Here is a 27,732-nt window from a genome sequence, read left to right as displayed (position 1 = left end):
ACTATAGACCCCATAGATTTGATATGGGGCCAATATTCATTGCAGGAGCCTGTGTAACCTCTGTATCCTTGTAGGTCTGAACTCGTATTCCATAGTCATGTCTAGGAACATTCTAGGCTGCACTAATTTTAGGATCCACCTTCCTTGAGTGGTAGAGAATGTTGGCCCAAACTCCCTTGGAGAATGGGGCTGTACCTACCATTTTTGATCCACATTGAGGGCAAGGTCCTACAGGGGCCTGCAAAGGTGTACACTATGTTGTTCCTGATGGAGATGACCAGTGACAGTGGGGGAAAGTATCTGTTAGAGGTCTAGTTTCATCCTGTATGTGAGTGAATCCCAGGACTCCCTGACTATGGTTCAGCCCTGATGATGGGGTGGCCTATTAGTAACCAAAAGAGCCATCATTAAAGTATGCTGGTCTCTTTCCCTTATCCACCTTTTATAGTCTTTACTTTGTCTGACAAGGTTAGCCTTGGAGTACTTGAGGGAAGTTAAATAGAAAGTGGGTGAGGAGGGTATCTAGGTCTAAGTAGAAACTATTTGATGAGGTGTTTTATGTTGTCTTTTTTAGGTCTTTCTATTTGCTTGCTGCACTGAAAACTATTGTGCACTTTTGCTTTAAAGTATATATTTTCCCCTAACTGATGGATACATGTGCTCAGGTGCTGTATCCTATGGGCCCTGGCCTATGTCTAGGTTCTGTGGCTTTGTTAGGAAGTGCACCACATGGAATGGAATTAAGGAGTCCTATGAGCTAGGAAAGGTCTCGCCAGAGTAATGGAGCTGGAGGGTTGACATTCCATGCCTGGCATCTCTGGACACAATCCTAAGTGAAACATGCTGAGGTGGTGCTGGTTTCATTGATTAGACTGTGATCAGCAGATGCAGTCTCAATTGGTATGAACTGACAGAAGCATGCAGGAAAGGGAACCCCACCCCAGATGTTCCGGTACTAGGAGAAATATGGGTTTTATAGAGAATTAGGAAGCTTCCTGCTATCTTAATGTTTAAGAAGGCAATAGATAGTTATTATAACAATGATATTTAGAAATTTTATTGACTTTAAAAATAACATTGTTAGGATTTGCTTTATTATACAAGACTCCACCATGATTTAGGTCATTTAATGCTACTTATATATAGCTGTATCTTATAAAGTGATGAAACCAGCTGCATCTGAGTTCCCTGATCTAAGATTATAGGTGACTTAATATGTCAAACAAAAAGTCATTATTAGAAATGTATTAACAATTTAAGCCCACTATTAAATTACAATCATGAACCCACCTTGTCCGACCCACCTTGAATGGAGGTAGAAGGAATTATCTTAAGTGAGATAAGTCAGAAAGATCTCACTCATAAGCAGAAGTTGAGAAATAACAACAGAAAGGGAACTGCAAAACAGGATTTGACTGAGTTTGGAGTATTTCACCAGAGTAAAAAAAAAAAAAAATCTCTGGATGGTTGGGTGAGGGTAGATTTTCAGCTTCACTTTGAGGGGGGAGGGGTTGGGACACAGAATTTTGGTGGTGGGAATGGTGTTAATATATACTCATATTCTTATAAATCACTATTTAATCTACATGAGAGGGAAAATAGATTGAATGTCTCAAACTTTTTGATGCATCCCCAAGTTCTGAGTATTTATTCCATCAATCAAAGCATTTAAGGCTTCAAATTGGTAACCTGATTTTTGATATAGGTCATTCTCTCAGGACTTGGATGTTTTCTATTTGTTGTCTTGATTTATATATAATCTCTGATAATCAGTGAGTTTGGCCACCTGAAACTCTTCATTTACTAAATAGTAATCAGCTGCTTCCTCTGCTGGTGTTGTTTTCTATTGCTAAACTTAATGAGTTTTTTGTAGATTCTTGTCATTAACATTTGACTGATGTATCTAAGTATTTTCCCTTTCAGTAGGTGCCTTTCTGTTTTGGGGATGGTTCCTTGTGCTGTACAGAACTTTTCAGTTTGATGTATTCCTACTGGATTATTTTTGCTTTTGTTTTCCTTCTTATTGGCTTCTAGTATCCAAAGATGTAGTCATCCCTCATTTATCATGTGTAATCTGTTCCAGACTCTACCACCATAAGTGAATTTCTGCTAAGGAGGATTCTTTGTTTATAAATCAAGTATTTTCGTAGTTAAAGCATAGAAAAACCTGCTTATGACCTTTTAAATGTGTTTTTTAACATTACTAGAGCCCTTTAGATATGAAATTATACTCCTTTAGCTTTGCTTCCTTGTTGAAAGAGACAGTAGTCGTTGCACGGATATTCTTTAAATATTTACAGATGGAAAAAATGGTAGACTCATTCAAGTTGTAATAGCAGGCAACCTCCTTTTTTTTTTGTTGCCATTTTTGATCATATACAAGAGTTTCATCTTCTCTTGGATGTTAAGTGTCTTCCTCCAGTGCTTAGTTTCATCTTCAGAAGGCTTAGAAGAAGTAGCACTTTTAGGAGCCATTGTGGGGGCTTAGATAAAGGGTCTCAGAAATCACAAACACAAGAGCAAAGATGCTTCTGATGTGTAGCAAGATGGGTAGCCATGTACAAGCACATCTGAGAAGAATTTGCTCTGATTGGCTAGATTTCACCACACCCAATTTCAAGCACACACAAGGAGTGATTGAGCGGCTGTACTTGGCATAAAAGGATTTGTGGGGGTGCTTGAATACATAAGTCTACAGTTCATATGTACAGTAATTTTAATTTTAATTGTAATACAGGAGTGAATAGTTGACTCAGACAACAGAGCGTGTGCTGTATCATATTCACTGTTTCGATCAACTTTTTTTTTTTAACTTAAGAAAGGAGACATTAACAAAACCATAGAATGAGAGGGGTACAATTCCGCACAATTCCCATAACCTGATCTCCATATCCCATCCCCTCCCCTGATAGCCTTCCCATTCTCTATCTCTCTGGGAGTATGGATCCAGGGTCTTGTGGGTTGCAGAGGGTGGAAGGTCTGGCTTCTGTAATTGCTTCCCCGCTGAACATGGGCGTTGACTGGTCGATCCATACTCCCAGTCTGTCTCTCTCTTTCCCTAGTAGGGTGGGGCTCTGAGGAAAAAACTGCGATAGAGTGAAGTGGCAAGGGATGATTGTATTTCCAAAGTAGACACTATTTTGTATTCTGCTTATGCTGGTGATTTCTACTGTATATTGTATAGTTTTGGGCCCAACATTTAAGTCTTTGATCCTTTTTGACTTGACTTTGTTAATGGTGACATTTGTTTGTCCTGTTTCTTTGTTTTAAATGTAGCTACCCATTTTCCCCACTATAATTTATTGAAAGGAATTTCTGCTCTCTATTTAATGTTCTGTGTCCTTTTGCAACAGATTAACTATGCATAAATAGCTATTTTATTTTTTTTTGGATTGGCAATTCTCTTCTAGCACCACATGGTTTTGAGCTTCATAGCCCTGCAATTCAGTTGTAAGTCAGAGAGGGTGGTACCTCTATCCTTGCTCACTTTTCCAGTACTACTTTGGTGATTCTGGATCTCTTGTGGTTTCCAGTAAACTGCTGTAACAGCTATTCTATCGCTTTAAAGAATTTTATGAGATTTTGATAGGGAGTTCATTAAGTCTGTGTATTGTATAAGTAAGATGGTTATTTAATGAAGTCAATTTTTCTAATTCACAAGCTTTTCATATCACTGCATCTTTTAATTTTATATTTATAGTTTTCAGTGTACTAGTCTTTGTCTTTTTTGTTAAATTCATTCTTATATAGCTGATTCTTTTGTTGCTATTTTAAGTGGGGTTACTTTTAAAATTTATGCTATATTATTATCATTACAGAAATAAATTTTGAATACTCATTCCATTTTATTTGTTTATTTATGTCTTAACATCAAACATATCATTATCATATAGACATTATCAAGAAGTAAAGAAACTGAGGCAGAGAAAATAACTTGTCCAAGTTGATTCTGATAACAATTAGTAACTATATATGAAGAAAGCTTATAGATATGAAAAATCCTCTGATTATTCATATATATATATATATATATATATATATATATATATTGTCTTGTTCTCTCAAGTACTATTTGTCATACATTCTGTGCTACATGTTTGAGTATTTTGTCATATGCCTTTTATTTTTCTCTACTTAAGAATTCATGTTAGTCTTATCTACTTTTCTGTTAAAGACAAGGAGGTACTCTATGGTCACAGCAATCTAAGCAGTAAAAGATTCATGATATTCATTTCCATATGTTATGTGTAATATCTATACTAAAGAAAGTATGTCAATACAGTTGTATCAGTAGTGGGAGACAATGAAATGTAAAACTAGAAAGCATTGAAAATTTTGAAATCTAACTTTGAAGATAATTTTCTTATTATAATATATATCCCTTCTTGATGTGTCAGCTTAGTTTTATGACCTTGAATATCAATCAGATGTTATCTTTCTGTGTGTTCTGACAGAAGGACCTGACAGAAAACATATTTTAAATTTAAAAAGAAATTTTATTTTGAGCATACATTCAATCTTAACTGAGTATACTTTTCCTTTCATGAGAGTAATTTTGTTTCCCTCATGAGAAATGTCTGAAGCAGAAAAACTTAAAAGAAAAAAATACACTTATCTTAAAGTCAAACTATGATTTAAGAAAGGTGTGAATACCACCAATCACCATCTCCTTCACTGTCAACAGAATGATTCACATTTGGTTCATGCACCCTTGGACTGATGCATCTAATCCCTGAAGCATATGAATGCTCATACTCTCTCAATATGCTCAGGAATAAACTGTGTCACAATATCTTCATGGTATTTTTGAGAGCAAATTTCTGAGGTAGGACTATTGGACCTGGTATCTCTTATCATAAAACTTAATCATTATTTTTGCTCATGAAAAGAGAAATAGATACATTTATAGCAGTTCATATTGAAATTTGAGGAGTCTTTCTGATTTACTTTTGTCAAAAAAAGTATTAGTATATACTAAACTATTTGATATTTACCAATTTATTGAGTCCTGCACTGTCTTCATAAAAATTTACATTATATTTATTCGATATTTAAATCATTGCTTTCCAAATACAATTTATCTTTCTGAAAAATGACAAATTGGAGACTCCAGTTTTATTAGCAACTTGTTAGTTAAATCTTCAATATAAAAAATAATGGCTTTTTCCCAAAATTTGTTATCAACAAGATGACTTCTGTACTTTAGGAAAATTATATATAACAGTGTTTAGTATTCTTGAATCATTTGATTTCTATCTAGACAATGTAAATTGTCTAAAGTAAAGACCATGGCTTACTTCACTTCAAAATTTTCCATAGTAATTCTACCTATCTTTTGATAGTGAGATAGGTAGCTAAAAATGTTATAATGTAGAGTTGATTTCTCAATAACTAGTAACTGTAAATGATTCATAATAGTTACTAAAATGTGAGTATGCATAATGTTATTAGTTATCACATTTTCTCAAACGGGTGGTATTTCTTGCTTTACTTTCTAAAAATAAAAATGAAAATGCTAGAAATATTCCATGATGTTAAATGTGAACATTATGTATGTGAAAGATTTATTGGCTTACTCTCTTATATATAATGAAGGACTGTTTCCATCTGGATTATCACTGTCCATGACACTTTTTGTTAAATATCTTGTGTGCCCATCATAGTTAAAAGAATGTTTTTAACTGCCATAGTTATTCTTAATTAATTTGAATATTAAGAAGATATACACACTCACACATAACATGTAGTAGAAAAAAATGTAAACTGTGTAAAAGTGATCATTTAAGTAAAGTTATGGAATCATTCCTGGGAATAGAGAAACTGTGGAATCAGCTAAGGTCTTTAAAAATAAGAAGAAAAAATTTAAAGTTAAATTCATACTGACTAGCCTAAATGATTACCTCCATAAAAGAGAGGATGAACAAGTTGAGTTGTAAAGTCACCTTCCTGCTTGAAAGAAACTTCTAAGATTCTAAGGTGATAAGAGTCTTAGAACTTAGAAAGCAAAACTAATTGGTTAAGAATGAGTTGTCTTGCGGAAGTCTGTAAAACGATGTTTAATTGTGATAATTGGTCACAGCAAGCATTGTTCAACTCTGCCAATCTTTATTTTAATTAATACAGAGTATTTTTTTTCTCTTAGGGATGTGGAACTTTGTGTAAAGCTCCTCACTGAGTGATTTCCATAGTTTAATTTAGGATTGTGGGAACAAAAGTGGTTTCAGGTTGAAAGTAGAAATAGATCATCAGCCTTTTCATATCACATTGTATTATTTATCTAGAAAAAGGACACACTTTTGTAAATTAATTAATGAACTAAAATATAACATCTAAGTTAAAATATAGGCATAGATAATTATTCTATGTCTGAAAGTGTGTCAGTAGGTACATAAAATACTTGGCATATAAATACTTATTGTATATATTATGAAATGAATATTCTGATAATTTTATAATTTAATTTATAGGAAACATGGATTTAGAAGTAAAATCGTGGACAAAAATATCATTAAAATGTAAATATCCAGATATACTTATCATTGTAAAACAAAATGTGACAGTTTAAATGTTCAGCACTAAATGTGTGACAGCCATAGTCCCACCCAATGAATTTTGCATTAAATGAAACTTGTACATGTCTAAAGTGCACTTCAGTTAGTCTAGAAATTAAATGGAATGGGGATGGAGATATCATAATGAATATTCAGAAAGACTTTCGTGCCTGAGGCTCCTAAGTTCCAAATTCAGTCACCCTACACCACACACACACACACACACACACACACACACACACACACCAGAACTACATACACACTCTCTCCATATATATGCCAGAACTCATCAGTTCTCTGGCTAAAAAAAAAAAAAAAAAAAAAGTTTGATAAAGACAAAGCAAAAAATAAAGTTGTTTAGATGCATTGAATAGTTTTAAATAACCACATCAGAGCAATGTACTTTCTACAATGAAATTTGAAAGTAAGAATCTAATGAAATTAGAAGACTTTTCCAGAAAAACAAGGGTATAATAAATATAAATGAAGGTAATTATATAAAAATAGCAATATTGGCCTTTTTATTGTGATTCTTGTTTCTATTTAAACAATAGATTATTTAATATTCATTTAAGAGAGTTTTAGTTTTCTTTGAAATGAGAAGAGTATTGATTTAGGTAAAATGTCAGCAATTTGATTTATTATTTAAATTGAAGTTTTATGATTCTGCTTGTCATCAATAAAATATTGTAGATTGCTTCATGTGAGAATTTGCATTGTCACTATTAACTTTGTGATTGTTCAGCTAATAAAAGATCTGATCATTCCCTTTGGCCTTCATATATGAATACACACACACATGTTTGTTGATATATGTGTATATATCCATATTCAACTGATTTAACTATCTCTACAGCAATGGCATATTACTGTGCAACCATAAAAACAATGAAGGAATAAGAATTAGGGACACTGAATTACAAGTACTTACTATATTTATATTTTTATATTTATTTATTTACTTATTTATTACTAGATTAATAATCAGCTCTGGCTTATGATTATGCTGAGAATTTACTCGGGGAACTCAGAACCTCACAGATAAAAGTCTGTTAAATAAATATTATGTCTTCTCAATCCAAATTATTTAATTCTTAAAGTGTTAGATGCTTACCAACCATCATATAAGATGCCAAATCCTGGTGTCTGGTAGTGGTGGCATATTGAGTTGAACACACATGTTACCATGTGTGAGGACCCAGGTTCAAGTCCCGGTTCCCAGGGAGGAAGCTTCACAAGTGGTGAATCAATAGTGCTGGTGTGTTTGTCTCTTCTTCTCTACCTTTTTATTTCAGCCTTTCATCTCAGTCTCTTTATGTCTTAATCTAATAAATAAATGGGTAAATAGAATGTTTTAAAATATATAAAAAGACATATATACACATATTTATATTAAAAGACAAATACATATACATATACATATACATATACATATACATATACATATACATATACATATACATATACACATACATATACATATATTGTCCAGGGAAATAGATGACTGAGCACCCACTGAATTCTGACCTATAAAATATTTGAGAAGAATGAGACAGATATTATAGCTTAAGTCCCTATTCCACCAGTTATTTAAGATAGAAGAATAAACTTTTCATATTAAATCTTTACAATTTGATCTTATCTAATTATAATTTTCCCCTAAACTAGGAGTATGGTACTTTCACATTGTTTCAAATCCCGACACATTGATGATGAACAAGCCATTTGTTGAATATACTCCCAGTTCCTTTTTCCAGAATACCAACTTAATCTGTATGACACTTTATTAGGTCAGCAGAAAATGCAGCCATATTCCAGACTTCTTTTATTTGAATTGAACATTTGGGCTAAAGCAGTTTTATTTCAATCAAAATTGATCCAAGTCTTTGGAGACAAGAATAGTTGTGTTCATTTTAAAATATGTATGTGCCTTTCTACTAAGTGAATATATTAGAAATGCAATTTTAATTTTATTGGTCTACATAAACAAGTTATATTTTAGCAACAATGATTAAGAAAATACTTTTCTATATATTTTTTGCTTTACACAAAATCAAAGTTTCTGTTCAACTCAGTTTTTTTATATTCTTCAATGTGATAATGACTACTTAATGTATAAAATGTGACTTCTATTATCATCTTTTCTAGCTTAAGTAGAATTAAATAATTGTAATAAATGTTTCATTTACTTTATTTTAAAAGAAATAGCAGTAAGATGTATAGAATAATGAAAGTAAGAAATAGCAGTAAGATATAAAGATCAGAAAGAAGAGAAGATACAGTGCATGTGCCCATAAATTAATGTGTAGGTATATTTTATAAATATATGTACACACACACACACACATATATACATATATATAGAGAGAGAGAAAGAAAATTGTAGATGTAGTAGGCATTATTTTTTATTATTTCAAAGAGAATATCTCAAACTATTTTAATCAACATATTTGTAGCCATAAGAGGAAAATAGTATATTTGAATAGAGTGTTGCTTTGCCATATGCACAACCCAGGTTCAAGCCCTATCCCCACCACACTCAAGGAAACTTGGGTGCTACAGTCTTTTTCTTCCTTGCCGTCTCTAAAAAAAAAATTCAAAGAAGAAATGAAATGTGCAGATGTTTACAGATTTCTGAAAATCAATGTTTAAAAATCAAAGTGATTGCAGGAATATATAAGATAAACTCTTCAAATAATTTCTCAAGACCACAAATATTTGGTTACAGGAGACAAAAGGTACAGGTCTATATGACTTTCTAAATTAATACCTTCAAATAAGTATATACTTACTTTTAAATCAATTTGAGAAAATATTTAAATAAACATGAATTATTGTCATAAGTATATTTGTTTATTTATTTTGAGGAGGTAAATACAGAGAGAAAGAGATTGGGAGAGAGACCAGATTAGTGAGATGTGTGCTAAACATATACTATTAAAAACTAAAGCAGAATATTGGGGGAGGTAGTTTGTATTTATTTATTGACACAGAGCTATTCGTGGGGCTTCACCCCTCCAGGCCAACATTTTCAGAAAGACAGAGACAGAGATTTAGAGAAAGTCAGCATATCACTAAATCTTTACTCATTGCAACAGGGATCAGGCTCAACCTGGGTCATGACTTACAAAATAAGTTCACTATTCAGGTAAGCAGTCTTGCTGGCCACTCATCCTGTTTTTGAACTATTTTGGTTGTAAAAGGAAGCAGAAAGAGAGAGAGAGAGGGAAAGGGAGAGAGAATTCTCAGTAATTAGAAATTTGGAAATGTAAACTCTCCTGTTGAGTGTAAGAAAATCCACTGTATGTATATTTTATGGATTTTTTTCTTTCTCTCTTTCAAACTATTTTATTCATTTATTTACTTATTTTAATTATCTTTATTTATTAAATAGACATAGATATTGAGAGGATAGAGGGAGATAAGGAGAAAGAAAGAAAGACACCTGCATCATTGCTTTACCACTTGCAATAATTTCCTCCTGCAGGTGGGTACTGGGGACTCAAACCATGTCCTTGCACATTGTAACATTACACTCAGCCAGGTAGGTTCTCTCTCTCTCTCTCTCTCCCTTCCTCCTCCATCTCTCTCTTCTATATAGTTATTTATTATTATTATTATTATTATTATTATTTTACCAGTGCTCAGCACTCTGATTATGGTGGTGTGAGAGACTGAATCAGGGACCTTTGTTTCCTCAAGCATGAAAGTTTGTTGCTCTACCAATTTTTCTGTCCCTCTGCCCACCCATCTATATTCTTTGTATAAGATATATTTGCTTATGCACAGAAAGGGTTTATTATATATCAAGCAAAATTATCATATATTTATTGTAAGTTAAAGTATTTACTGTTTCATTGTGAAATTTAGAATTTCTTACAGTTGCATCTTCTATAATTTTTTAAGTTTTATTTTATTGGAAGATTGATTCTGTCCTCTACTGAATATTATTAAAATCATTTTGATGACAAATGGATTATTACTTGGTACAATTCTGAAGCATGTTAAATGTATGGTGTATCATAGGATTTAAGCCATAAAGAGCATAGGGCAAACTTCAGAAAGGAATATAGAAAAAGGAGCTAGTACTTAGCCTTTGGGAACAAAAAAAAATCTATTTGTAATCAGTGATGCTTGTAATATGGAGGGCGGGGATTTCACATTAAGATTTAGGCTGACTGGTGATACCAGAGGCTCTGGGATATGTCCATCAGGCTCTCCAGCTACAAGGTGATGATGCCAACTCCCTGCACCTGCTGATGCTCCTGCTGTCAGTGCAGAAGCACTACCACGACACCCTGAATATCATCGACATGGCCCTGAGCGAATACCCTGAGAAGTTTATACTACTGTTTTGCAAAGTGAAGTTGGAATCACTCTGCCGAGGCCCAGATGAGGCACTTCTCATCTGCAAACACATGTTACAGATATGGAAATCCTGCTACAACCTAACCAATCCCAGTGATTCCGGACGTGGGAGCAGCCTCTTAGAACCATCGCCGACCGACGACAGCTGTTCACCATCACTCTGCCAGACTTTAGCGACCCTGAAACAGGCTCAGTCCACGCCACATCGGTTGCCGCCTCAAGTGTGGAGCAGGCGCTGTCAGAAGTGGCCTCATCCCTGCAGAGCAATGCCCCTAAGCAGGGCCCGCTGCATCCCTGGATGACACTGGCATAGATCTGGCTGCACGCAGCCAAGGTCTACATTGGCATTGGGAAGCCTGCCGAGGCCACCGCCTGCACCCAGGAGGCTGCCAACCTTTCCCGATGTCCCACAAGGTGCTGTACACACGTGGCCAGGTGGCCAAGCTCCGCGGGAACGTGGACAAGGCCCAGCAGTGGTACGAAGAGGCCTTATCCATCAGCCCCACCCACGTAAAGAGCATGCAGAGACTGGCCCTGATCCTTCATCAGCTGGGCCGATACAGCCTGGCTGAGAAGATCCTCCGGGACGCGGTGCAAGTGAACTCCACAGCCCATGTGGTCTGGAATGGGCTGGGTGAGGTTCCGCAAGCTCAGGGCAACGACTCAGCAGCCACTGGAGGCCCGCACACCCGTGGTGCCCTTTACCATCATCCCCCATGTGCTCTGAGCAGGCCTCACCGCCACTCAGGCCTGGGGTTCTGCCTGGGGTACCCAGCGGGGTCAGACCTGCCACCCATGGCTATGAGTGAACGTGCCAGTGACCACAGGGAATTAACCAAACCCCCCTTCCCACCATCCCTTCAGCACCATTGCCCTCCCCATGCACATTTCTGTCTCGTTGTCGCCAGCCTAATGATAGTTTTGGAATCAGCCCACCTCATTCAACAGGGATTATGTGCCATATTTCGTTCGCTGACATCTGAGTCTTAAGTAAAATGATTATGGGATTAGTCAGCAAATGTACAAGACTATACTCCAAAGTTAAAAATTCAGTGGCAGAACAGATTATTTTTATCAGAGCTGTAAAGAAAACTGTTCATTCTCCACAACCCCTTGCCATTTCCACTCCTGCCCCACCCTTGGCCAAAAACCAAATGTGAATTTTCTGTTTCCCACCTCAGTCCTCGTCCAAGCCAGGACACTAGCTGACGATTTCTTGGTTTTGTTGTCGATAACTGTTACCATGTGATGAATTACTGCCCTTACTTAGAACAAAGCCTGAGTCCAAGAATATTTATATTTATTTATTTATATTTATATATTATATTTATATGCCTGTTACAAGAGAAGGAAATATGAGTTATTTAATTTTAACTTTTTTGTGTGAATCCAGAGTTTATCGAAGGAAAAATATGTACAAAGAAGTTGCAAATGGAATATTTACCTACAGTCCTTATACACGACAGACACTTAGCTAAATGGGAAGATGATGTTAATAATAAAATGATTTTTAAATGGAAAAAAAAGATTTAGGCTGACTGAAAAAATCTCTTACCTGGGTAGTGTGCTTACTTTGCTAAGTATACCAGATTCTAGTCAACATTAGTACTGGGGTGTCTTTCCCTCTTTCTGTCTCTCTGCCTCTGTATTTTTCTTTCTTTTAATTTTTTATATTTATTTATTTATTCCCTTTTGTTGCCCTTATTGTTTTATTGTTGTGGTTATTATTATTGTTGTCATCATTGTTGGATAGGACAGAGATAAATGGAGGAGGGGAAGACAGAGAGGGGGAGTGAAAGATAGACACCTGCAGACCTGCTTCATAGCCTGTGAAGCAACTTCCCTGCAGGTGGGGAGCCAGGACTCAAACCGGGATCCTTACTCTGGTCCTTGCGCTTTGTGCCACCTGTGCTTAACCACTGCGCTACAGTAGCCTGACTCCCGCCTCTGTATTTTTCTACCTGAAAAAGCTACTTTGGATTGGTGAAGCTCTGGTAACAATAAGATATATATATTTAAAAATTGTGATTCAAGCATATCAAGAAAATTATACTTAGTCTGCACTTTGTGTCTCTAAAATATGTAAATATATGATGTTAGGTGTATAGTTGCTTCAAATGACTGTAGTGGGCATGCTAAATTAACATTCATAAGGCAAAAATCTGGAAGTCAGGAACATAGTTCACTTCTTCCTGTATGTTTAAGACCTGTAATAGTTAAGAAAGGGAATACAAACCACTGGAGAAATAATCATAGTGGATATTATGGCTGCAAAAACTCCCATTTGCTGCAGATGGATTTTATATTTAGTTGGTTAATGTGATTCCCAGCATGGGAATCCACTCACAGATGGAATTTGATAGACTCTTCAAAGTCAAGGTGATTAGAATTCAAGAATTAGAAAAAAGTGAGAATATGGAAGCATTCACAAATTCAAGTAATAAAAACCTACTAATAAACATGTCTCTTATTGTGTTAGACATCAAGGAACTCATTAAAGAACTTATGAAGTACATAGACAAGGAACTTAAAATTATTTTTTATTTAATATTCTTAAGTATTAAAAACAAAGGTGTTTTTTTTGGGGGGGAGGGCAGGGGGTTGAGGCAGAAAGAGCCAAAGAGACCACAGCAACAAATCTTCCTTAAATGTGGCAGCAGCTAGGCAAAGAAGTTTGATATCCAGATGAGCTATTTTGCCAGCCCAAAGTATCTGTTGTTTTTGTTATATACTTTAAGAGTTCTAAAAGTATTACCTTCTGGAAATTAGTTAACTTTTATTTTTTTGTAAGATGAATTGTGTCCTGTAATACTAAAATCAATTTAGGTAACATTCTGGTTATCACCTGGTACAGTCCTGAAGCTTGTTAAACATAGAATAGTTCATTACTAAATCATGCAGCATTAGGGTAAGCTGTAGGAGGGGATAGATCCAGAAATTCCAGTACTTATAAAAATAACTGTTTTTACATATCAAAAACTTAAAATTGTAAGTCTAGTAAATGCAAAATATGCATACATATATATGTATTAGTCACACTTTTCAAAATTTTATCTACTGCTATATTTTATTTAGTAAATTTTTTATGTTCTCTTGGAAATTAGAGGAAGTAGAGACAAAAAGAATCTCTAAATTTATTAATTATACATTCTGTTTATTTTGGAAGTCTACTGGCTTATCTCACCCAACTCTATCACAAGGACAGCCAACCCTTCCCACTTGTTCTCATTCAGGAGAAAGAGAAAAATGTATCACAAAGTCTGTTATCAATATAGACTTCTTTATCTTTATGATTGTTGTATTCATTGCTATTTGTCAGTCTAATTTTAAAGTTGAAGGAGTCAGTTATTCCAATCTATCTGCTTCTTAAAATTTCCACAAGAATATATATTTTAAAAAAGGAGACTTTAACAAATCCATAGGATAAGAGGGGTACAACTCCACACCATTCCCACCACCAGATCTCCATATCCCATCCCTTCCCCTGATAGCTTTCCTATTCTTTATCCCTCTGGGAGTATGGACCCAAGGTCATTGTGGGATGCAGAAGGTGGAAGGTCTGGCTTCTGTAATTGCTTCCCCACTGAATGTGGGCATTGACTGGTTGATCCATACTCCCAGCCTGCCTCTCTCTTTCCCTAGTAGGGTGGGGCTCTGGGAAGCAGAGCTCCAGGACACATTGGTGAGGTCCTCTGTCCAGGCAAGTCTGATTGGCATCATGCTGGCATCTGGAACCTGGTGGCTGAAAAGAGAGTTTACATACAAAGCCAAACAAATTGTTGAACCATTATGGACCTAAAGACTGGAATAGTGCAGATGAAGTGTTGGTGGGTACTCACTGCAGACTATTGTGTACTTTTGTTTTCAGGTATATATTTTTCCCTAGTTTATGGACACATGTGAACATATGCTCTATCTCACGGGACCTAGTCTATATCTAGGTTTTGGGGATTTGTTAGGAAGTGATTCGCCTGAAATGGAATTAGAGAATACTATGAAAGGAAAGGTCTCACCCAAGTAATGAAGCTGAAGGGTTGTCATTCCACACCTGAAGTCTCTGGACACAGTCTGAAGTGAAGCATGCTGAGGTGGTACTCGTTGCATTGATTAGGTTGAGATCCACGAATGCAATATTATTTGTTATGAATTAAGAGAAGCATGCAGGGTAGTGTGCCTTACCTTATAGGTTCCAGGACTGGGGAAAATACAGGCTCTATAGTGGAAATGTGAGGCTTCTGCTGTCTTAGGGTTCAAGAAGACAATGGATAGTTATTGTAGTTATTGTTATAGTCACATTATTTGGTAATTGTGTTAACTTTGAAAAATACCTTTGTTAGGATTTGCTGTATAATACCCAACTTCACCATAATTTATGTCCTTTGACATTATTTGTATATAGCTGTGCCACCAGTTGCTTCCATTCCCCCACAGGAATATCTTTTAATCCTTTAGTACGATAACTTCACAATTGATACAGCCAAAGCACAAAGTTGAATTCATATTGGTATCTGTGGGTCAGTCTGAAGAAACAACAAATATTTCCATATCCATTTAATTCCTTAGGGACTAGATGCCATAAACAGTGTTTCTTATTATTTTTTAATATTTTTATTTATTTTGCAGAGAGAGAGAAATTGAGAAGGAAGGGGTGATAGAGAGAGATGTACTGCTTCATTGCTCTGCTTTTGAAGCTTTCCACCTCAAGTGGGGGTTGGGGGCTTGAAGCGATGTCCTTGAGCACTGTGCTCAATAAGGTGTAGCCCTCAGTCTTGTTTATAAAGTCAGTTCCTGAACTCCTATGGTCCACAAAACATATTTGTTTGTTTGTTTGTTTATTCATTTATTTATTCTTATTTGCTAAGAACATTTTCCCTGGAAATTTACACTTACATGTTCCTCGCAGAATCATTTTCTTTTTTAGATTAAAGGTGAGAAACAAATTAAGGAGAGACACCATAGCAGTGCTCCACCACTCATATACATGCCCTTTGCATGTTTCTACTTTGTAGTGACTAGGGACTCAAACCTGAGTCATCACACATAGTAAAGCATATGCTATATATCTGGTGAGATAACTACTGGTCCCCTGAAAATTATATTAAATGCCTTAAACTACTCAAAGAGCAAAAAAGAAAATAGTGCAACCAACTTTTTCCTATTGCTGAATAACAGCTGATAAGAGCTGGTAATGTTGGAATAAAGAATGGAGACCGTGTCTATAAATGTACATAATTTGCAGATCCCAGGAAAGCCACATAGTTTCTATCTATGTGATTTTCTGAGTTGTTTGCTGGATTCCTGGTGTGTAGGTTCTTTTGCTAATTATTAGGATTTTGTAGTTAGACATTTATTTTTGAGAAACAAGAAAAATATTAACTTAAAGAGACCAAAGTGAATAGAAAAAGAAAGTGTTTGAGCATATGAGGGAAAGGAGCTGTAGAACAGACAACTAGAAAAAAATGTACCTTGAAGAGTCATGTGTATAGTTTCATTGCTGGGTTGTATTTGTTTTATAGTTTCTTTGGTTAACAAATTTTTAAAAATTAACTTAATTTATCTGTTTATCTTAAATATAAAGTAGATGTGTGTTGTAATTTCTTTAAATACATAATTTTATATTTATGACTTCTGGTGAACCATTTATTGCCTTTCTGCAAAAATCATTTAGTTACAAATACATGAATATAAATACCCAAGACTATGACAAATGAGAACTATTAGTTTACATTTCAAATGGATGTCAGTTCCTTTCTTGGATGCATAACTCACTGGCAAAAATTACTAGGTTTCCATAGCTCTAGTTCTAAGCCCTTAGAAACTCCAATAATACCTGAAGGAAGAATTACAATACAGAAGATATTTTGGAGTCCTTCATAATTCTGACATTGAGAATCTAGTCACTCATTCTTTTTAACTCAACAAGTATTTATTGAATCTACTATTGGCAGGTCACTATTCTATATACTGGATGCATAATAGATATGATAGAAACATGATGTAATTCATAAGATAGGCAGCATTAAGTAAACAGTTAAATATGTTAATTATAATAATGATTTAAAATAAGATAGTTTGATTTTAAAAATTATTCTTGGAGGAAAGAAATAGGAGATCAAAGTTCTCTATGAAATGTAAATGCCAAAGAAGGTAAAGAAATATTATTCAAAACCCTTATCTTCAGGATGAGAATTCAGCTATGAGAAAAATTAGGAGAGAACCCTACATAAAATTACCCAGATTCTTTGCTATAACTCTTAAATTACCATTCGTTAAGAAGAATCCCAGTAAATCATGTAGGCTGGCAAGGTAAGATTCTACAGCACATCACAGAGAAGTGAAGAGGTAATAGTTTGCCTCTGGAGATCATATGGAGGAGGCTGGAGTACAGACACAGAGCCACAAAGCATAGCTAACCTGGGGCAGTTGCCTTTATTCTTAGGAAGAGCATTATGTCCTAAAGCTGTATTGGTTAGTTAAAACCAAAGGGATCTAGGTTTTGATAAGCTTAAATGAAGCTGATAGTATTTGTGAGCAAATCAGAACAAGAATCTGATCACTAGAAAGTGCTTTATCATCGTGCCATATAGCTATATATATCTGACTTTGTGTGATAGCAGATGCTCATTTTACTTACCAGGTCTACACTAATATCTTGGAGTTTTTTCATGATATATATGACTATTATGGGTCAGTACTATTGTGTTCAACAGAGATGGGAGGCTATGGAAGTGATGTTGAGTGGAATGGAGATGACAACTTTAAGTTAGTGATGCTACCCTTTTATGGGGTGGTAGAATAATATGGGGGATAGTGCATGTCATGAGTGAATCTAGTGGAAAGTGAAAGTTCCTAGATTTGAGCTCTAAACAGGTTAAGCTAGAGGTATAGCAAGGCTGCTGTGGCTTATGATACATATTTTGGCGTATCATAAATGTGAAATAATATCAAGTACTATCAAGCGGAGTAAAATAGCATGCTTTCAAGGCTGAGCAAGTGTTCTGATATAGAAGCAAGCAAGTTTTGATTCATGAAGCAAGCAGGTTTTTCTCTCAGATAAAAATAAATCTTACTCTGTAGCATTCTCAGTATCAGTCAACTGAAGTCATTTTTTTTAAGACAGCCTTCAGATTGTCAGTCACTTCACTTCTGGAGCAGTAACTATGATGTGGACTAGAAGAAACTTTGGTATACATTGAGCATGGGACAATATTGTCTCCCTCAAATTTATCTTCAGTGATAACCTAGCATCTGAACCATAATTATCTTTAACAGAAAGGTCTTACCCTGGAGATATATTTTCTGAGGATTAGTGTACTTAGAGGTGACAAAAAACTATGTAGACAGGGGGAATATTTCTCAATTGGAGATCAATGAATAGTAGGAATGACTGACTGGTGTTAAATATATAAGCTAGAGGCTTGACTCAGGATGGAATCAGGCCTTTCATTATGAGATCTCCTGCTTGAGTAGATTTCTGTAGGCTCCGTATATCATCACAGGATCATATTTTGAATGAGCATGTTAATTTCAATGAGCAAGTGTTGTGAGTATTCCATCTATGGTTCATAGAACTTCTGAGCACAGTGGTAGTTTGATTCTAGGAGCATGCGTATTGTAGTTCTAGAGTTCAGAATTTCCTTGTTAAACACAGATTATTTTCTTTATGGGGGGGCTAATGTTTTATAGTTGATAGTAAATACAATAGTTTGTATATACATAACATTTCTCAGTTTTCCACATAACAATACAACCCTCACTAGGTCCTCTGTCATCCTTTTCTGAGACCTGTACTCTCCCCCCACATGTACATCCTAGAGTCTTTTCCTTTGGTTCAGTATACCAACTCCATTCCAGGTTCTGCTTAGTGTTTTCTCTTATGATCTTGTTTTTCAATTTCTGCCTGTGAGTGAGATCATCCCATATTCATCCTTCTGTTTCTGACTTATTTCGCTTAACACTGTTTCTTTAAGCTCCATCCAAAATCAGCTGGAAATGGTGAAATCACTATTTGTAATAGCTGAGTGGTATTCCACTGTGTATATATACCACAACTTGCTCAGCCACTTGTCTGTTGTTGTGCACCTGGGTTGCTTCCAGGTTTTTGCTATGACCAACTGTGTTGCTGTGAACATAGTTATACACAAATCTTTTTGGATGGGTGTGTTGGGTTCCTTAGGATATATCCCCAGTAGAGGAATTGCAGGATAATAGGGTAGGTCCATTTCTAACCTTCTGAGAGTTCTCTAGAGTGCTCTCCACAGCAGTTGGATCAATTTACATCCCCATCATCAGAAAGTACAGAATTTAAAAAATAAAACAAAAAGAGACTACAGTAGGGGGGCATTGAGATAGTTCACCTGGAAAATAGGCCTAATTGCCATGTAACCCAAGTTTGAACCATGTACCTACAGCACTGGAGAAACTTTAGTGCCTGTATCTCTGGTTCTGTCTCTGTCTCTCTCTCTCTTTCTTGAGTATTTCCTACATGAAAAAAGTTGGCTTGGAGTAATTCCTCAACACAAAAAAACAACAGCAACATAAACTATATTAAAATATTTAGTGCACAAACATGCTAGCTAGATCAGTCTGTGCTGATTACATTGAGAATTGGGGGGGCGCTGCAGGGGGTGCATTATTCTTTTTGGAATAAAATTTAAGACATACTATAAGGAACTAGATGTTCCTTGGCTTCCACTGATACCATTTAAAGTAAAGGAGTATGACTTGTGAATCAGATTCTAGCCTAGTAGCAAGCTAATTAAATGGTGTGTGTGTGTGTGTGTGTGTGTGTGTGCGTGTGCGTGTGCGTGTGCGTGTGCGTGTGTGTGTGTGCACGCGCGAACATGCCTCAAGTGCATGCCTACCTGCCACCAAGATTATTGCTGGGACTTGGTGCCTATTACACTATTCCTGGTGACCTTTTTTCTTGTCCTCTTTTTATTTCATTTTTGATAGAGGGTAAGAAATACAAAGAGGTCTGTCTTCATAAGAACAGGCAACAGTTAGTAAACAGTTAAGTGGTAAGTACAGTAATAATTTAAGGTAGTTTGGCTTAAAAACTATTCATGGAGGAAGATATAGGAGGCCAAGATACAGGAAAAAAAATAGAAGGCCAAGAGTCCCATTTCTCCTGAAGCTCTCCCCCTGCAAGTAGGGATGGGGTTTGAGCATGAACTAATGAGCATGTAAAGTGGATGCTCTACTAGGTATATCACCACTTGGCTCAGATAATTGTTTTTCATAAGAACATGCCAGAATCTGGGGCTCAGCAAACCTATGATGCCACTGTGCACCTGGATGAATTCTTATAGTATAAATTATATTGATGGGCCAATAGTCAAAAAAGAAAAGAGCATTTGCTCTTGAATAGTTTGGATACTGCTAGAAGAAAAAAAAAGTGATTGCTTCAGAAAAATAGTTCCTTTACCTATAAAGTAGGGTTTTCATCCTGTAGTGGTGATATCAAGAACATTTAGAGAATGTTTTGGAAATACATGACCATAACGTTCAGATATGTGTCATACTGGCTTTAGTACAGCTACTATATCTATAATATTTACAGTAGTGCTGCTGTGAGTGGAGAGGGGAGGCTGAGATGGCTCTGCCCTATCAGTACTTCTTTAAGGTCCACCTGTTTGTACTCATTTGTACTTGGTCTCCGAACACTTAGGTTTTAATCTTTCCTTACCTCACTCAAGTCTGCTTTTCAAGCTCCTCATAAATAAGTGGATGCTTTAACCCAGAGCATATGTCACTTTGTTTCAGTTGTACCCATTTCCTGATCATGATCTTATACATTTTAATTTTTTTATTATAGTAGATATGAAGTTGAATAAAAGAGTCTATTTCCAGGTGCCACAAAAAGTTAAACTGTCATACCAGATTTTACATAATAGGTAATTTACATTATTATGCAATATGAGGTCATAGTTTGTCACTAAAATAAAGTCACCCTCAAAGGAATGTTAACCTTTTACACAGGTAGAATTGAGGAAGGGTGGGAAATCAGACACTGAATTTGGGGCAATCAAGGATGAGTCAAGGACTCCAAATTTTCCTTTTCTCTCTCTAGAACTGTTATCCTTCTAGAACGAACTCCTTAATGGTTTCAATACTTTTTTACTGTAGCAAACTGCAGAACCATTAGGAAAGGGGTGGAGATTTTAGCCTCTAGCCTGATGTTTCCAGATTGTTTTTGCCACTGGGGTTAAATTCAATTCAATTTATTTATCTCTGGTCATCCTCCCATTTCCTATTTTCATATCAGACTATTCAAATCCATTTGTGTTGAGGTTATACTTCAGATATACCTGGGAAAAAATAAGCTCCCTGTTTTATACGTATTTGGTTATCCACATGGTTACTTAAGCTTCATAATAATACATGTTTTTTTTTTACCATGATAGTTAAGAAACTAATATATTAAGAAAAATTTGTCAGAACTGTTTACTAATTTACATATTAACAGTATATAAACCTTACTAACTTCACCAAATACTTCTTATTTTTAATAATTTATTAGGGGCTTAATGGCTTACAGTACAGTTGTTGACAGTTGAATGCGATTTTTCATTTCCCCTTGAGTGGTATCTGATAAACACTATCACCCATTCTTGGGTCCATTTCCACCATCTTGCACAAAGATGTGTTCTCCATCCACTCCCTTCCCCTACTCCCTAGAGTCCTTTACTTTTGTGTAATAAGCCACACCCAGTCCAAGTTTCTGTTTCACCTCCCTGTCCTAGTTTTTGAAATTCCACCTATAAGTGAGGTCATCTAGTATTTAGATATTTGTTTGCTTTTGGGCTTATCTCACTTAATATGTTTCCTTAGGTTTTATACAAGATGAGGCAAAGGATATCACCTCAATATATATTTACAGCATAGTAAAATCTTCTATAAACACACACACAAACACACACACACACATTTTCTACAGCTGGTTGTACCGTGTGTTAAAAATATGTGTATAGCTTCTTCTTGGTTGGTCTGATATTCAAATGCCTAAATTTGAAAACTGAGCTGTATTTTAAAGAATTACATTTTTCAATATCAAATTTTCAGTTTGATTAATTTTAATGGTGTGTCAAACAAAAGTTACAGTCTTACCCAACATAGCACTTAGATAAAGCTCTTCTAAACATTAGAATTGAATTTATAAAGACAGTCTAACATATAGGATTGTGTTGAGTTTATAGATTTCTCTGGAGGTAAAAGTTTTTATGAAACACAATTTTAATATGAACTTTTAATAAATTAAGTATTAATATTCAAATACCAATTGCTTTATTTTCCTTTTTTGTTCTGCTGTTCTTGCTGTATGTAGTATACCATTCATTTGGGAGCCCAGTATTTTCCTTGTTGAGTGAGTTGGTTTTAGTTTTCAAGAGACTTCATTGATGTTATAAGGATGGCTACATTATGTGACTGAGAGTATCATTTAAATATATTTTTGCAAACATATTTTGTTTATGTAATAGTAGCTCTGTGATAAGATATCTTGCCTTATGCATTGTGCACTACTGCTTTTATTCCTTTTGCCCTTCTCTCAAAATATTCGATGTTGGCAAAGAATTTAACATCAGGAACAAAACTCAAAGATTCATTCAAAATTTACGAGTTCTATGATTTTGAAAGTTACTTAGCATTTTCTTCTCAGTTTCATAATTTAAAATAAAAGAACCAGATAGACACATGTGACAGCTGTCTATTAAATCATTTGACAATAAACTGATAAAAGATAAATATGTGGGGGTATGGCTGTATCGCAGTAAGTTAAGGACACATGGCACCAAGCGCAAGTGTTGCGTGAAGCCAGCCCGTCGAAAACAACATAATGGTGCCTACAACGTGGGACCGGACCTGCGCAACTCCCAGATAAGTGAAGACTTTGCCTACATATGCACTATGGTCTTCTCTTCTACTTACGAAGAGGTTTGCCAAAACCTCTACTGTTTCATCATGAGACAGTTACTCTGTCTCTGGAACATTTTGCTCTGGGCCACACTTTGTTTCCCTGATAGGGAACTTTGGTTTCTTGTGACCCTAATCATAGAACTTGGGAGATGCACGGAGATTTCCGGGGCTCTTGCCGGGCCAGCTAGCTTCACGGTGGTGAACAGAGACACAGAGACAACGGCTGGGCAGGGAAGCTGTATTTCTTTATTCAGGAACAACGATTCACAAACTAAGACAAACTAATCACCAAACAGAACTCTGCTGTCTCTTTGCGGCGGCGCAAGCACTCTCTCTTTTACTCTGGAACTCAGGAACCCAGGAACTCTGTCTCTCTGGCACTCTCTCTTACTCTGTAACTCTCAAACTCTCGCACCCTCGCACTCTCGAACTCCGGAACTCAGGAACTCTGTCACTGGGGAACTCAGGAACTCTGGCTAACTCTGCCACTCTCGAACTCAGGAACCCTCTCCCTTACTCTGGAACTCTGGAACTCTCTTACTGGGGAACCCTCTGAAACTCTCGGACTCCGGAACCCTCTCCCAGGGTCCCTTGGGGCGGGGCCAAGCAGGCCCGCGAAATTAACAGGACTCATCCAATTCTCTTGGAGGGGGAGGGCTAGAACAAGCCAATGTAAAGCATACGACAGCCAAAACCTCTACTGTTTCATCATGAGACAGTTACTCTGTCTCTGGAACATTTTGCTCTGGGCCACACTTTGTTTCCCTGATAGGGAACTTTGGTTTCTTGTGACCCTAATCATAGAACTTGGGAGATGCACGGAGATTTCTCCTTGGACTTTCTGGATTCCCTCTCCCATGTTTCCTGAGGAAAAGGACTACATTTTGCTCCGGGCCACAATTTGGTTCTTTATGACCGTGATCATAGACCTTGGGATATGCATGGGGATTTCCACTGGGACTTTCTGGACTTCTTCTCTCATGTTTCCCATGGAGAAGGACTACTCTAATTTGAGGAGCGTTCTCCAGTACCCTGGCAGTCTCCAAGAATGGAGACACGTGGTTAGTTCTACTCTCCTGACTGGATTCTTTCTTCGATGGGAAGACACTTTTAAAAATGGGTGCTTGAAGCAATCCAGCAGGAACAGTCAGAAGCACCCTAAATGGAATTTTGAAGAGCTTTTTGGACTAGGACGCCCTCTGGGGACTCATGATACTACATGCTGTCAAGTCTTCACATGAAAAAGCATCTACTCAAATGGAATTCCCGGAAATCCATTTGGATCCTGTTCTCTGACATCACCCACAAGATGGAATGACTACAACACACCCCCCCCAGAAACCAATGATGTGACCTGGCACGACCTGAAGAAACAGATTCACAGACTCCAAAGATCACTCTCTACAGAAATACAGAATTCTGATGGCCGACATTCCCCATCGAGACAGACATGCAGCGTTTCATCCTCTGGCATTTTCTTCTGTGGTCAGCTACTTTGGACTGACACCTCCATCGGACTTACTGGTACACGCTGCTGTGTTTCTCAAAGACTAACTTCAGCCAGTTGCCTTGAGACTTTATAGACCATGTTCCCTCACCTGCAGGCTCTGTCCTCAGAGGCAGAAAACTCCCCCTCCTTATTAGTTTATGCCCACAGAGGTAGGAAACGCCCTTTGAGGCATGAGATGCCCCCAGAGGCATGAAGCATTCCCAGAAGCAAGAAATGCCCTTTCGCCTGCTAGGCCTTGCCCTTTGAGGCAAGAAACGTTTCCCTTGGCCATCACACTGGTTATTGCTGTTCGCCTATTTTGTTTTCCATGTCTTATGCCAGTTCTTTTGAAAACGCCTGTACGATATAGGTTTCTGTTCACCCCACAATCCTGATACTATGGCCATTAGTTAAAAAGAAAGGGGGAATTGTTGGTATGCTTTTAAAAACCCCTTCTGTTTCATTTGGTTTAATCCCCCCTGCATTCTATTCACATAACACTGTATTCTATTTATATAACCTCTGTTAACAAGCACCACCCTCCCTCCAGGGCATTGGTGGTTCAGTGATAGAATTCTTGCCTCTTCCGCCCCCTCTCCTTGTCATACCCTGATTTTCACCAGTCATTTTTCTCTCCACTCTCTCTGTGTCGCATCCTGTTCCCACCCTACTGGGCTAGTATATTTATAAGAACAAGATTGTTTGTAGTAGTTAGTTTAGCTTAGCTTGGTATAGATTGCGCTGCGTCCTGCATGAATAAAGAGATACTGCATACAGCTCAGCCATGAGTTCCTGGTCGTCTGTTACCCGCCTGTGAAGCCAACCCGGCAAAAACAACACGCAAGGACTGGCTTAAGGATTTGTTTCCAGCCCCCGGCTTCCCACCTGCAGTGGGAGGGATCATTTCACAAGTGGTGAAGCAGGTCTGCAGTTGTCTTTCTTTACCCCCTCTGTCTTCCCCTCCTCTTTCCATTTCTCTCAGTCCCATCCAACAACGATGACATCAGTAATAACAACAACAATAATAATAATAGCCACGACAATGATAAAACAACAAAAGCAACAAAAAGGGGAAAAAAATAGTCTCCAGGAGTAATGGAGTGGAGTCATGGTGCAGGCCCCATGCAATAACTGAGCCCCAACAATAACCCTGGAAGCCAAAAATATATATAAATATATGAATGTAAATTTTAATTAGAAAATATTAATTTCATCTACTGACCTATAAAGAAGCAGTCAATCATTTAAAATGCAAGGAGGATTTATTCATAAAAAACATCAGTAGAGGGAGTCAGGCGATAGTGCAGTGGGTTAAGCACAGGTGGTGCAAAGCGCAAGACCTGCATAAGGATCCAGCTTCCAGCCCCCAGCTCCCCACCTGCAGGGGAGTCGCTTCACAGGCTGTGAAGCAGGTTATGCAGGTGTCTGTCTTTTCCCTTCTCTGTCTTCCCCTCATCCTTCCATTTCCCTGTCCTATCCAACAACAATGACATCAATAACAACAACAATAACTACAACAATAAAAACAAGGGCAACAAAAAGAGAATAAATATTAATTAAAAAAACATCAGTAGAGGAAACCAGTAAACAGTGGGAAGACAATAAGAGCCATATGAACTCTCTCTGTTTCTGTCTCACCACTAATCTATATTTCTAGAAATTTGTCCCCGGTGCCTCCAGAAAGGAAAAAAGTAGAACAGTAGATGGATGTAAGGCATGTCAGATTCTACAGTTGTAGACATGTATATTTTTTCAATTAAGTAGCATTCTAAAATTAATATACATACTGCTATCTAGGAATTTTAAATGAATAAATGAAATAATACAAATACTTAATGAAAATATAGCACAATGAAAGCATTCACTGTGATCTGCTATTGTAATTGAGTTTGGGGGAGGTAGATTCTTAATGTGACCTGAATAGAACTTCAAGTACATAAATTTAAATTTCCACCTATATCCTTTCTCTTATTTAATTTGGATTTTTTAATGAAAACATATGAGACCCGAGAAGTTAGAAATAAAAACAGGAATGTAAGCATGAGATTCTGTCATAATTTCTCAGTTTACAGGAGAAATTTAATTCTAAAGTAGTTTCTGTTTTTTTATGATCTGTATTTTTATTCCTAATTGTTAACCTTGAAGTATTCAAATGCTAAAATATGTTTTCAAACATGCACAATAAGGTACATTATTTTTATTGATTTTTACTGTGGAAACATTTTACAAGGTGTTTTACTGTCTCAGAGATAAAATTTCATATCTCCACAGAGTACTTGTGCAAGGCCACCTCACCTACCACCAAAGTGCCCTTTCCCTTCAGTATGGGGCACAGGATTCCTCCCCCCTTAACAACTCTTTCATTTCTATCCAATTAGTGACCCTGGAACTACAGACATATCCTCCAAAGGTTTATATTTGTCTTCCTCCTCCTTCTGACTTGTTTTACTATGCAGATCCCCTCCAGATCTGCCCATGTCATAGCAAAATATATTTACTTACACACACACACACACACACACACACACACACACACACACACACACACACACACACACACATCTGGAACTGGTCTAATTGGTATTGAACACATTTCCACAAGAAAAGAAAAACAAACAAACAAACAAAAAAGGTAGCAGCACTGGATGCTTGGCTTAGCTCCTGGCTGAAACATGACAGTGAAATGTAATAGAAACTGCATACCCAGATAGCTTCAGGGAAGGAAACCCCTCTCTTCTGAGCCTCTCAGATATGATGCATTAGGTGTTCTGTTTGTCCCTGTTGGTCCAGGCCTGCAACTTCTAGCTCTTGTTTTGTGTCTCTCCTGTAACTGCTCCTGTGTCAAGGTGAGACTTGGCCCAGGGGACCAAGCTGAGCATCTGAGTTTCTCCCCAAAGGCCTAGTTTGATTAAGGATATGGCTGTTCATCCCCATCCTGCAAACTGGTTAGCTGTAGCTACCTTCTTTGTTGTAGTGTTCCAGGAGCAGTTTGACAGGCTACTTGCCCACTCTGCTCACGGAACTCATGGGTCCCATCAAGCGGCCCAGGATATTGCAGTTGACATTGGTCCCCAGCAGTAACTTTACACCATATATCTGGCTTTGACCAAGAAGGCTTTAGTTTGCAATAGTAGCACAACTTCTAGTAACATCCTGCACTTAACCAGCTGGCTAAGTATCAGAGGTGCAGCACGAAGAGCAGGTTGTGAGTAGGCTATGAGTAGGCATTACTACAGACCCTGGGAAAAGGGCACATCCTCAAGTTCTGGAGGAGAAAGGGGAAGGGACTGGGATTTGCATTTATTTTTATCCATTAGGAAATAAACTCAACTAGATAATAATTGTAATTATCTTCATAAGTCTTTGGCAAATAAATAATACAATAAAATAAATTGTAGTAAGAGGTCA

At 36.8% G+C, this 27,732-nt stretch overlaps 1 long non-coding RNA gene and 1 pseudogene across 2 annotated transcripts in view; both read left to right on the top strand.

Moving 5' to 3' along the window:
* The window catches only part of LOC132540732 (uncharacterized), an 820,348-nt gene that overhangs the window by 495,760 nt on the left and 296,856 nt on the right, over nt 1-27,732 (top strand). The window lies entirely within an intron of this gene.
* Nucleotides 10,736-11,909, top strand: LOC103115034 (tetratricopeptide repeat protein 7B-like; annotated as a pseudogene).

Source organism: Erinaceus europaeus, chromosome 10 (assembly GCF_950295315.1).
Source record: "Erinaceus europaeus chromosome 10, mEriEur2.1, whole genome shotgun sequence".
NCBI classification, from domain to species: domain Eukaryota; kingdom Metazoa; phylum Chordata; class Mammalia; order Eulipotyphla; family Erinaceidae; genus Erinaceus; species Erinaceus europaeus.
This window is presented reverse-complemented; position numbering and strand designations above follow the sequence as displayed.